This window comes from Eriocheir sinensis, chromosome 58 (genome assembly GCF_024679095.1).
Source record: "Eriocheir sinensis breed Jianghai 21 chromosome 58, ASM2467909v1, whole genome shotgun sequence".
Classification (NCBI taxonomy): domain Eukaryota; kingdom Metazoa; phylum Arthropoda; class Malacostraca; order Decapoda; family Varunidae; genus Eriocheir; species Eriocheir sinensis.
In genome coordinates, this window is record NC_066566.1 from 4,055,178 (window position 1) to 4,067,677 (window position 12,500).

The 12,500-nt window shown below is 42.2% G+C and overlaps 1 protein-coding gene across 4 annotated transcripts in view; it reads right to left on the reverse strand.

Moving 5' to 3' along the window:
* The window catches only part of LOC126985066 (inhibitory POU protein-like), a 194,037-nt gene that overhangs the window by 74,094 nt on the left and 107,443 nt on the right, over positions 1-12,500 (reverse strand). The window lies entirely within an intron of this gene.

Sequence of the window (12,500 nt, forward strand, 5' to 3'; positions counted from 1 at the left end):
TTTAGGTCCACGGTACAGAAGAAGGGTCACACTACCACCAGGGTCATAAAACTACTCCTGGAAATGCCCAAAAGTCCTACGAAAGCCTTGTCAAATATGCGTTCTTGGGCGGTCAAATGTTTTATAATACGACCCAAAGTGGTACAAAAGGCAAGGAGCGCTAACGACCTCTTCTTCGTCCACGCCTTCAGACATGCTTCAGACACCCTTCAGATCGTACTTAATCACTCGCCTTGCTTGCTTGGAAGGAATGAAGGACCCGTGAAACTTTAGGTGCTTCAAGGAGTCCACGCCTTCATACCTTCTTCATCCTCTTTTCCCTCCTCCCTTCATCCTTCCCTCTCTTTCTCTCTATCCTTCCCCTCCCCTTTTCTCCCCTCCTTCGTCGTTACTTCCACCTCCTTCTTCTTTCAACCTTCCCTCTCTCTCTTCTTTTCTCTCCTTCCTTGTCCTTACTTCCATCTCCCTTCATCCTTCCCTCCCTCCCTCTTTCTCCCTTCCCCTTCCCTTTCCCTCTCACTTCAAACCCTCTTCCCCCTTTCCTTCTCGTTACGTCCATTCCCCTTTTCTCCCTTTCCTTGTCCTCACCTCCACCTCCCTGTTCTCCCCACCCTCGCGCACCCTTAGACCCACGCCTTGAGGTCGGGGCAAGACGGCAGCGTGAAGGGTGACCTCACACTCGCCCCACGGAATTGCATGACCGCGGGAGGGTGACGGCGGCCTTGCGGGCATGAATTATTCAGCCGCTGATGCAAGATATGCCGCCACGATCACGGGCAGCGGCGAGGAGGCGGCGGCGATGGCGTGGCGGCGGCGGCGGAGGGGCGTTAGGGGCGGTGGCGGTGCGGTGGAGAGCCCAGCACCACACACGCCCCACTTGCTAGTAATTGGGCCAAGGGAAGGTGGCTGAGTTAGGGGCCTTGATGGCAGGGCGCGCACGACGAGGAGGAGGAGGAGTAGGAGCAGAAGGATGGAGGAAGAGAAGGAGCAAGGAGGAAGGAGAAGAAGAAGGGAGGAAGAGAAAGAAGAAGAGAAAGAACAGAAGGAAGGAGGAAGAGGAGGAAGGAGGAAGACCAGTATGTAAGGGAAAGAGAAGGAAGAAGAGTAAAGACAGAATGAAGGAGGAAGAGGAGGAAAAGGAGGAAGATAAGAAAGGAAGAAGACCAGTATGAGAGAGAAAGAAAAGGACGAAGAGAAAAAGCAGAAGGATGGAGGAAGAGAAGGAGGGAGGAAGAGGAGGAAGTTGGAAGACCAGTATGAAAGAGAAAGAAAGGGAAGAAGAGAAATATTAGCCTTTTTGTTAGCTGTTTTTAAGTGTTTATGTTTAAGGCGCGAACTGTTATCTCACGTCAGGAGGACGAAAAACAATAAGAGGACGAGGAATAACAGAAGGAAGAAAAAAAACATTAGGAGGGGAAAAAATGAGGAGGAGGAATAACGGAAGGGAAAAAAAGAGAAAAACAGGAGGAAGACGGAAAAAGAGGAGAATTATAAGAAAGAGAAAGGAAAAATAGTCAAAAGGAAGCAGAGGAAAAGGAGAAAAATAAGAGTAGGAAATAAATTAGAGGAGGAAAATGACAAAAAGGAAAAACACATCAGGATTAAAAAAAAAGGAAAATGAGGACCAAAAAGAAGAGGAGGAGGAGGAGGAGGAGGAGGAGGAGGAGGGATAGCACGAACAGGTAGAGTAGTAGAAGGAGAAGAGAGTAAAGAGGAAGAGGAAGGGAAGAAGGAGGAAGAGGATAATGAGAAAGAGGACTTGGTGGTGGATAAAAACCAAGAAGACGAGGAGGAGGAGGAGGAGGAGGAGGAGGAGGAGGAGGAAGAGGAGGAAGCAGGTCGCCACTACCATCTTCCTCCTCCTTCCCTCCTTCCTCTTTCCTCCGCTGCGTTTTTAGTGATGTAAGTGGTATCTCTCTCTCTCTCTCTCTCTCTCTCTCTCTCTCTCACCCCACGACTCTCCCTTCCCCCCCCCCAGCCACCCACACACTGCCTCTCACAGATCGCTTCCTTCGGCAATTAGGTGACAAACTATATTTATTTTCCGTCGCCTAACGATTATTTCTTATGGATTTCTCTCTCTCTCTCTCAGGTGTGCGTGGACGTGGGGAGGGGGAGAGGGGGGGATCAGGCAGGTAGGCAGGTAAGGAGAGGGAGAGAGGGAGGGAGGTGCACACTGCCTAAGGGGAATGAGGTGTCACGGGGTAATGGGATAAAGGGAGAGTGTCAAATACGTGTCCTAAGGGGTGTTAAGGGGTGTGATTGGGGTGAGGCGGGTGAGGGGAGTAAAGGGAAGGTCTCAGAGGGGTGTACCAAGGGAGGATAGGGTGAAGGAAGCGTGTCATGATAAGGGTGAGACATGGTTGAAAGTGTCATGGGAGAGAAAGGGAAAGACAGAGAAAGGGAGAGATCTTTAAGGTTGAATAAGGTGGAAGGGGAAGGGAGGAAAGATTTTAAGGGCGCATGAGGTGGGAGAGGCGAGATAATGAGACATGGGTGAAAGTGTTATGAGAGAGAAGGAGAAAGACAGAGAAAGGGAGAGATCTTTAAGGTTGAATAATGTGGAAGGGGAAGGGAGGAAAGATTTTAAGGGCGCATGAGGTGGGAGAGGCGAGATGAAGAGAGACAGAGGAAAAACAACTGGGAAGATGAGGAAAAAGAAGACAGGCGTAGCTAAGTGAAGGTGTCAGCGAGGATGGGCAAGTAGAATATCGAAAGGTAAATACAGGTAATGGAAAAAGTGAGAGGGGATGATTGGACAGGTAAGATAATGAGAGATAGAGAGGAAGAACAAATAGGAACATAAGGAAAAAAGAGACAGGCGTAGCTAAGTGAAGGTGTCAACGAGGATGGACAGGTACAATAACGGAAGGTAAATACAGGTGAGGGAGAAAGTGAGAGGGGATGATTGGACAGGTAAGATAATGAGAGAGAAGGAAAGGTAAATGAAGGAGGAAGAATAGGTGACGTGAAGGACAGGTAGGGAAAAGTGCCATGAGGTAAAATGGAAAGGTGAGGTGAAGGCAAACAGGTAAGATATTATGAGGGAGAGGTATCATGAGGTCAGGTGAGATTCGAAGGTGATGTGAGGGCGGACAGGTAAAATAATTAGACTAACGGTTGATGTTGATAGGAATGAGGGGGCAAGGTGTCATGAGGTGAGAGTGAGAGTATATAAGTTGGATAATTAATGATAGGCACAGGTAGCAATTAGGGGAAAGTGGGAGGTGAGGACGCACAGGTAAGCTAATGAGAGAAAAGGACAGGTAAAGAGAAGTGAGGGGCAGGAAACATGAGGTCAGGAGAGAGGAGGGAAAGTGGAGGGTCGACAGGTAGGATAATTGACAGGTAAGTACAGGTAAGGGAGAAAGTGACAGGTAAGGAAAAGACAGGTAAGCTAATGAGAAAGAATGACAGGTAGGGATGTAAAGAGCAGGTATCATGAGGTAAGGTGAAGTGAGATGAGGTGAGGGGAGGCAAGGATAATGACAGGTAAGGACAGGTAGGTGAGGGGAAGCAAGGTGAGACATGCGGGCGGCCAGGTAAGCTAATGAGAGGTAAGAACAGGTAGCAAGGTGAGGTGAGGGTGTCATGAGGTGAAGTGAGGGTAAGAGCGAACAGGTGGGATAATGGAAGGTAAGGACAGGTAGGTGAGGGAGGGGAGGTGAGAGGTGCGGGCGGCCAGGTAAGCTAATGAGAGGTAAGGACAGGTAGGAAGGTGTTGACATGGCGACCGGCACGCGTCTGCTGTTCGCTTAATAGGCAGGATTAGGTGAGTTTTTACATGAACCTGAAAGAATAATTGATGGCTGTCTGAGAGAGAGAGAGAGAGAGAGAGAGAGAGAGAGAGAGAGAGGAAAGTGTGTGTGTTTGTGTGTGTGTTTGTGAGGGGAAAGAAAGAATGACAAAAGGAAAAGGGGAGAGAGAGAGAGAGAGAGAGAGAGAGAGAGAGAGAGAGAGAGAGAGAGAGAGAGAGAGAGAGAGAGAGAGAGAGAGAGAGAGAGAGAGCGAAGGTAATCAATAAGAATGGCAGGAGTGAGGTGTGAGGATAATAGATCTTCGGTCGGGCGGAGAGAGAGAGAGAGAGAGAGAGAGAGAGAGAGAGAGAGAGAGAGAGAGAGAGAGAGAGAGAGAGAGAGAGAGAGAGACTTTCTTTTATGTTTGTTTCTTTGCCCTTCTATGTTGTTAAAAATACATACATACATACATACATACATACATACAGGCAGACAGACAGACAGACAAACAGACAGAAAAGAAGACATAGAGAGACAGACAGACAGACATTTTCAGATTCAGACGTCGAATAAAAAAACAAATAACTGTAAAAATAGGAAAAAAAATAAAGAGGAAAGAAAGGAAAGAAAGAAAGAAGAAGTGAAAGAAAAAAGGAATGAAAGAAGGAATGAAAGATAGAAGGAAAGAAAGAAAGAAGGAAAGAAAGAAAGAAAGATATAGAAAACCCAAAGAATACCATAATATAAAAACAAGAAAATAAAGAAAACGAAAGAAACCAGAACGAAAAAGAACAAGAAAAAAAATTGAATAAAGAAAAAAATACAAAAAAAAGCTTTATAGTTACACAGAGGAAGGGGAGGAGGAGAGAGGGAGGAAGGGAGGAAGAGGAGGAGGAGGAGGAGGAGGAGGAGGAGGAGGAGGAGGAGGAGGAGGAGGAGGAGGAGGAGGAAAAATGGTGACCGTACAACACACACACACACACACACACACACACACACACACACACACACACACACACACACAATCTCTCTCTCAAAAGCAAGATTAAACCTGGATATTCACAGAAGTAAGATTTTGTAAACTTTCTCGCTTACTTTTGTTTCACGTTTGTTTATCTTTTGTTTCTATTTTTGTATCTTTTTTTTTACCTTTTTTTTTGCTTTTTTTTATTCTTTCCCGACCGACAAAAGTGAAAAATATTGGCGGCGGCGGATGCGACTTTTATTGTATGGACCTCGAACACACACACGAACACACACACACACACACACACACACACACACACACACACACACACACACACACACACACACACACACACACACACACACACACGCACACATGCACGTATCAATTCGAGATAATCTGTTTGTTTTTAAGTGACTTCTACTACTACTACTACTACTACTACTACTACTACTACTGCTACTATTATTACTACTATTACTACTACTACTAATAATAATAATAATAAAAATGTAATAAAATAAACTTGTGCAAGAAATAACTTTTTGGGAGTCAGATAAAACTTTGATTAAACCTCCCTGGTCTCTCTCTCTCTCTCTCTCTCTCTCTCTCTCTCTCTCTCTCTCTCTCTCTCTCTCTCTCTCTCTCTCTCTCTCTCTCTCTCTCTCTCTCTCTCTTAAATCCCGTTGTCCCTTCTCTTTTCATGTTTCTCTCCCTCCTTCGGCCCCTCCTTCCCTCCCTCATTTTCTCTCCCTCTTTCTTCCTCCCTCCTCTACCTCCCTCATTTTGTTTTACCTTTTCCTCCATTTACCTTCCCTCCCTCCCTCCCTTATTTTATTTGTCATTTCTCTCCCTCTCTCCTTTTCTCCCTCCTTCCCTCCCTCCCTTCCTCCTTCTCTCCCTTCTTTCCTCCACATTTAACCCCAACTCGACATGTCACTGTGGAAACGAGAGGAGGAGGAGGAGGAGGAGGAGGAGGAGGAGGAGGGAGGAAAGAAAGGGAGAAAAGGGAGGCAAGAAAGAGGGGGAAAGGGAGAGACATGGAAGGAGAGAGGGAGGAGTGTGAAGAGAAGGGGAACACAGAGAGGGGAAGGGAGGAATTGAAGAAGGGGGAGAGGGAGGGAGCGAGGAATGGAGGGGCGGAGGTAGGGAGGAATGGAGGGAGGGAGGGAGGGAGGGAGATAAGTGGTAACATGGGGAGTGAAGGGTAAGATTGAGGGAGAGAAGGAGGGGGGAGGGGAGGGAGGTAAGGACATGGAAGGGGAGAGACAGGCTTGGAGAGAGAGGTAAAGTTGATGGGAAGGGAAAGGCCTGGAGTGATAGGTAGGGTAGAAGGGAAGAAAAGGGAGAGAGGGAAGGAAAGGGTATGGAGGGAGATTAAAGAAAGAGGGAGGGGATATACTTGCTGCAGAAACCATCATTGAAGTAAACTATTTCAATGATGATGGTGATGATGATGATGATGATGATGATGATGATGATGATAAGGAGGAGGAGGAGGAGAGGGATAAGATGAAGACGAAGAAAAATAAGAAAAGGAAAAGAAAACGAAAAAGAATAAAGAAAAGCAAAATTAAGATGAAATAGGGATAATCCAAAGAAAAAAAAAGATGAATTGAATATAGAAATGACATAGAAGTGAAGAACCAGAGAATTTGAAAGAAGAAGAAGAATGGAAAATGAAATAAAAGAAAAATGAGTAAATGAAAGGAATGTAAGCTAAAGAAGGGCGTAGAAAAAATATATAAAGTGAAGATAGAAGATGATGATTAGAAAAGACCAGGAAGGAGTAAGTGGAAAGATAAGTGATTTAACGGAAAAGAGAGGAAGAAGAAGAAGAAGAAAAGAAGACAAATAGAAATAAAAGAAATACAAAAATATAATGAAAAAAATGTTAAGTTCGTCCTTCATTTTTTTTGTTTTGTTTTTATGTACGTTTGAAAATTTGTCGATTGTGTTGTTATTGTTGATGAGTTAATACGTATAAATACACACACACACGTACACACACACACGCACACACACTCCACGGGCTGTGTACACCTGCATCGAGGAACGGTAAAGAGCTGTAATTACCATCCCGTTATCATAAACACACACACACACACACACACACACACACACAACACACACACACACACACACACACACACACACACAGAATACAAGAAAATTATATCCCATTTGTATAATAAGAGAGAGAGAGAGAGAGAGAGAGAGAGAGAGAGAGAGAGAGAGAGAGAGAGAGAGAGAGAGAGAGAGAGAGAGAAGCTGTGTGGAAGCCCAAACATCTAGTAAATATTTAATGTTCATTGATTGTCCAATACGGTGTAGGGGAGAGCGTCCAACCCCCCCCCCCCTCCCCCCCTCACCACCACCACCTCCATCACCACCACCATCACCTCCTCCCTTGGTGTTGTCGGTCGGTGGTGTTGGTGTTGATGTTACGTGGTGGTGCTGGTTGAGAGAGAGAGAGAGAGAGAGAGAGAGAGAGAGTAGTGTTAACCAAGCGTCATAAAGAGTTTGAAAAGGGAGAGTGAAATAAATCAAAGGTCTCTCTCTCTATCTCTCTCTCTCTTTCTATCCTTCTTTCCACTTTTTTCTCGCTTTCTTCTTTTTTCTCTTCACCAACTTACTCTTTTCCTCCCTTAATATTTTTTCTTTATCTCCCTTCTCACCCCTTTACTTATTTATCCCTTTCTTTTCCTCATTTTCCTCTTCTTTTTCTTTCTCCTTACATCTATTTCTTCCTTCTTCCTCATCTCCATCTCTCCCTTTTGCTCTTGTTTCCTTTCTTTCCCTCCATCTCTTCTCTCTTTCGTCTTTCGCTTCTCTCCCTTCTTCATTTTCTCCATATTTCCATTTCCATACTAGTCATCTCCCTTCCTCTCCTTCCCTCCCTTCCATCTTTCATCTCCCTGTATACTCTCTCCTTCATTTTCTTTCCTCCCTTTTATCTACTTTCCTCCCCTTCTTACTCCCTCCATACCCTCCCTTCTCCCGTTCTCCATCTCTCTCCCCTTTGCACTACTTATCTCCCTCCCTTTCCCTTTCTCGCTCTCTCTTTCTCTCTCCCCTTCTCTCCTCCCTCCCTATCTCCCTCCCTCCCTGTCTCCCTCCCTTCCTCCCTCGCGCCATTTTACTCTCACAAATATCATTCCAGTGATTTTAATTTAATTTTTTGCTGATGAATATATTTTTGTGTAATTTCAAGAAGGCAGGAGAGCGACTTTTTTTTATATATATTTGTTGTTGACATTTTCTTGTTTGTTTATGTTTTTGCACGGAGTTTCGTAATTTTGGGGGGTTATTTTTTTCTTTTCTTTCTTTTTTCTTTAGGTATTAATGGTTTATATTTGTTTTGTCCTATTTTGCATATTTTTTCCTTTTTCTTTCTCCCCTTCTTTCTTTTGTCTTTTTCTTTTCCTTACATTCTTTCTTTTCTCTCTTTCGTTCTTTCGTTCTTGTTTTTCCTTTATATGTTTTTCTTTTTTCTTTTTTCTTTAGGTAATGGCTTATATATTTTTTTCCTATTTTGCATATTTTTTCCTTTTTCTTTCTCTCCTTTCTTTTTCGTTTTTCTTTTCCTTACATTCTTTCTTTTTCGTTTTTCTTTATTTATTTTCTCTAATGTTTTAAAATACTTGGTTTCCTCATTTTTTCCTCTCTTCTTCTCTCCTTTTCTATCTTCTGCTTCTCTGCTGAATCGCTAGTTTCCTTTTCTTTTTTTTTCTTTTTCTTTTTCTTGTTCTTGTTCTTCTTGTTCATGTTCTTCTTGTTCATGTTGTTGTTGTTGTTGTTGTTGTTGTTGTTGTTGTTGTTGTTGTTGTTGTTTTCTTTGTTTACTGTCACTGTTTACTCTTCCTATTTGCGTATTATATTTATTTTCTTTCTCATCTCTTCGTAAAGTTAATATTTCTTCAAGTTTCTTCATTATTATCAGAATCTCCATCTTCTACATTTTTTTCTTCGTATTATTATTATTATTATTATTATTATTATTATTATTATTATTATTATTATTATTATTATTATTATTATTATTATTATTATTATTATTAGTTTTATCATCAGCATTATCATCACTATTTTTTATCATTTTCCTCTTTCCTCCTCCTCCTCCTCCTCCGCCATCTTCACCTCACCTTTGACGCCTCACCGGACAGGTAACATAATTAATACGTTCTAATGTCCTTTGGCAAGACATTATAGCGAGGAGCAGAACGTTCCTTTAATTTGCGTGTGCGTGCGTGTGTGTGTGTGTGTGTGTGTGTGTGTGTGTGTGTGTGTGTGTGTGTGTGTTAATTAGTATTTAATTTTGGCTGTGAATTTGTTTTTTTTTCATTAGTGTGTCGATTAATTGTTAGTTTTGATTCCTTGTTTTTGTCTTTGTTTGTTTTTTTGCATTTGTTTGTTTGTTAGGGTTTGTTGTTTGTTTGTTTCATTGTTTTATACTTGTTTTTTTTTTTGCGACTGTTTTTTTTTAAGTCCTGTTTTTTTTTTGTCTGCCTTTTAAATTTTTGTTGTTGTTTTTGTTTTCGTTGTTTTCTGTTGTTTTTTGTTATGCACCTTATCTGCATTTTCCTGTTTATCTTTTTTGTTCTTGGCACCATCATCATCATCATCATCATCATCATCATCGTTATCCTTTTCCTTCCTCCGTTCCATCTTCTTCATCTTTCTTCTCTCCCTTCCTTCCTTTCATCTCACCCTCCCTCCCTCCTTCTCTCCCTCCTTTTCCTCCCTCTGTTCTTCATTCCCGACTCTGTTCTCCCTAGTAAATATCTCCTTCTTCTTTTCTTCACTAATATAAAAAAAAGAGAGAAAGAAGAGCGAGGAAGGAAAATATGACCGCCTCCTCTTCCCTCCCTCTCTTCCTCATTTCATACCTGTTCTCCCTAGTAAATATTTCTTCCCTTTTTTTCAGTAATATCAAAAAAGAGAGAAAGAAAAGCGGGGAAGGAAAATATTACCGTCTGGAGCTCTTATAAAAATTCATTACCGCGCTCCCTCGCTGAGGATGAGAGAGCAAACAAGGGGAGAGAGAGAGAGAGAGAGAGAGAGAGAGAGAGAGAGAGAGAGAGAGTGAGAGTGAGAGAGAGAGAGAGAGAGAGAGAGTGAGTGAGTGAATGAGTGAGACAGACTGACACTGAGACAGAGACAGAGACAGAGAGAGAGAGAGAGAGAGAGAGAGAGAGAGAGAGAGAGAGAGAGAGAGAGAGAGAGAGAGAGAGAGAGAGAGAGAGAGTAAATAGATGTTGATCCATGAGAAATTGCAGCAAAGAAACGATCATAGACAGAAAGAAAAAGAGAGAGAAAGAAAGAAAGAAAGAAGACAAATAGAAAGAAATAATGGAAAAAGAAAGATAAAAGAAAACAACAAAAAAAAAAGAATATTATGTAAAAAATGAAAGCCAAGAATATTTTTGTAAAGCTTAAATTAAATACGCAGAGAGAGAGAGAGAGAGAGAGAGACAAAAGGCTGAGCAAACTTGGCATAGCGTCGACTTTAAGGGAAAGACGCATCACACATGACCCTCTCCCAGGCCTCTCTCTCTCTCTCTCTCTGACTTCCTTTCGTATTTAATCAAAGGTTTCCTAGATTTAATTTGCTTAATTTTTTTTTCTTCCTATTTTTTTGTTATTTATGTTTCCTTTCTTTCTTTATCTTTCTTTCTTTCTTCGTTTCTTTCTTTTTCCTTTCTTTTTTATCTTTGTTTTCTTCTTTTCTTTCTTTTTCCTTCTTTCTCGTTTTTTTATCGTTTTTTCTCTTCTTTATTTCTTATTTTTCTTTCTTTTTTCTATGTCTTTTCTTTCTTTTATTCTTTCATTCGTTTTTCCTTTTCTCTCTCTCTCTCTCTCTCTCTCTCTCTCTCTCACCTAATCATCTATCACCTTCCAGACGTCATTTTTTTTAACATCATTAATTTAATAATTTTTCTGCTGTATTTTTAGAATCCAATTGATTACAGAGAGAGAGAGAGAGAGAGAGAGAGAGAGAGAGAGAGAGAGAGAGAGAGAGAGAGAGAGAGAGAGAGAGAGAGAGATTCATTTTTCTTCCCCCCTCTCTTAACCCCTCCTTTCCTCCCTCCTCCCTTCCTCCCTTTCCTTCCCTCCCCCACCATTTCCCTTATTTTCCCATTTTATTATCACTTATCACCCCCCTCCCCTCTTTTTCACCCCTCTTATCTCTCCCCTCCTTCCCCCTTCTTCTCATACACCCCTTTCCCTCCTTCTCTCTCATCATCTCCCCCCATTATCATTCTCCCCATCTCCCCCTCTCTTTTCTTCCCTCCTCTCCCCCATTAATACCTTCGTCAGACAATAACAGACAGACAGACAGGCAAATAGACAGACAGACAGACACAGATAGATAGATTGATGGATGGAAAGAGAAACAGATTTTGACTTACATGGGAAAGAAAAAGAAAGAAAGAAAGAAAGAGAGAAAGAAGATATTGATAGGAAACACAACGATGCACAAAACCAAACATTGACAAAGATATGTGTAAAAAGAAAAACAAGAAGGGAAGAAAAAAAAAAAAAACAGGAACCCCAAAAATAGAAAAATATTGTAAAAAACAGAAAAAAAACTCCCCCCTCCCACATTCTCCCCCCCCCATTTCCCCCCTTCTTATCACTCCTCTCCTATTCACCCATCTTTTCTCTCACCCCTTTTCCCCCCTCCCTCGTTACATACTCCCTTTTCCCTCCCCCTCCCACTCCCCCCTTCTTATTACTCCTCCCCTTTCCTTCCTCTTTTCTTTCACCCCTTTTCCCCCTCCCTCGTCACATACTCCCCTTTCCTTCAACCCCCTCCAGCACTTCCCCCACCTTTTCCCCCAACCTAAAATTTCGAAAAGCCTTAAATTTTCGGTCAAATATTTGGGATCACAATCAGCACGGCGTCGGGTTGAAGGCTTAATTTCAACGTCTGTTTGAACTGGCGGACCAACTTTCATCTTAAACGCCCGCCCGCTGGATTGGTCTCTTTTTACACTTTTCTTAGGCGCAGAGAGAGAGAGAGAGAGAGAGAGAGAGAGAGAGAGAGAGAGAGAGAGAGTGAGAGTGAGTTGTGGGTTGTCGTGTTAGTTTGTGTGTCTGCGTACTGTATATTAACTGTGTACAATAGACAAATAGACAGACAGACAGACAGATAGACAGACAGACAGAGATATACAGATTTAGACATAAGAGGAGAAGGAAAAAGACTTAGAAGATGCAAAATAAAGAAAGAGAAAGGAAAAAAGAAAGAAAAAAGAAAAAGAAAGAATGAGAGAGAGAAAGAAAGAAATTGATATCTCGACAAAGAAAATAAAGAAAAATAAGACAAACGAGAGATCAAAAGGAGAGAAAAAAGCAAAAAAAAAAGAAAAAAAGAAAAAACGAGACAATATCGAGAGAGAGAGAGAGAGAGAGAGAGAGAGAGAGAGAGAGAGAGAGAGAGACCTAATTTAATATTTTCTACCTTTTGCTCTTCATCAATTCTTCACGCGTGTTCATTGGTCATTAAATCAACGCTGAGGCCGCTTTGTTATGCGAAGGAGGAGGAGGAGGAGGAGGAGGAGGAGGAGGACGACGACGACGACGAAAAACTAGGAAAGGAATAAGAAGAACAAGAAGAGCAAAAAAAAGTAACAGAGGAAATAAAGAAAAAAAGAGGAATAGGAGGAGGAGTAGGAGTAGGCGAAGGGGCAGGAGGAGGAGGAGGAGGAGGAGGAGGAGGACGAAAAAACAGAAAAGGAACAAGAAGAAGAACAAGAAGAGCAAAAAAAAGTAAAGAGGAAAGAAAGAAA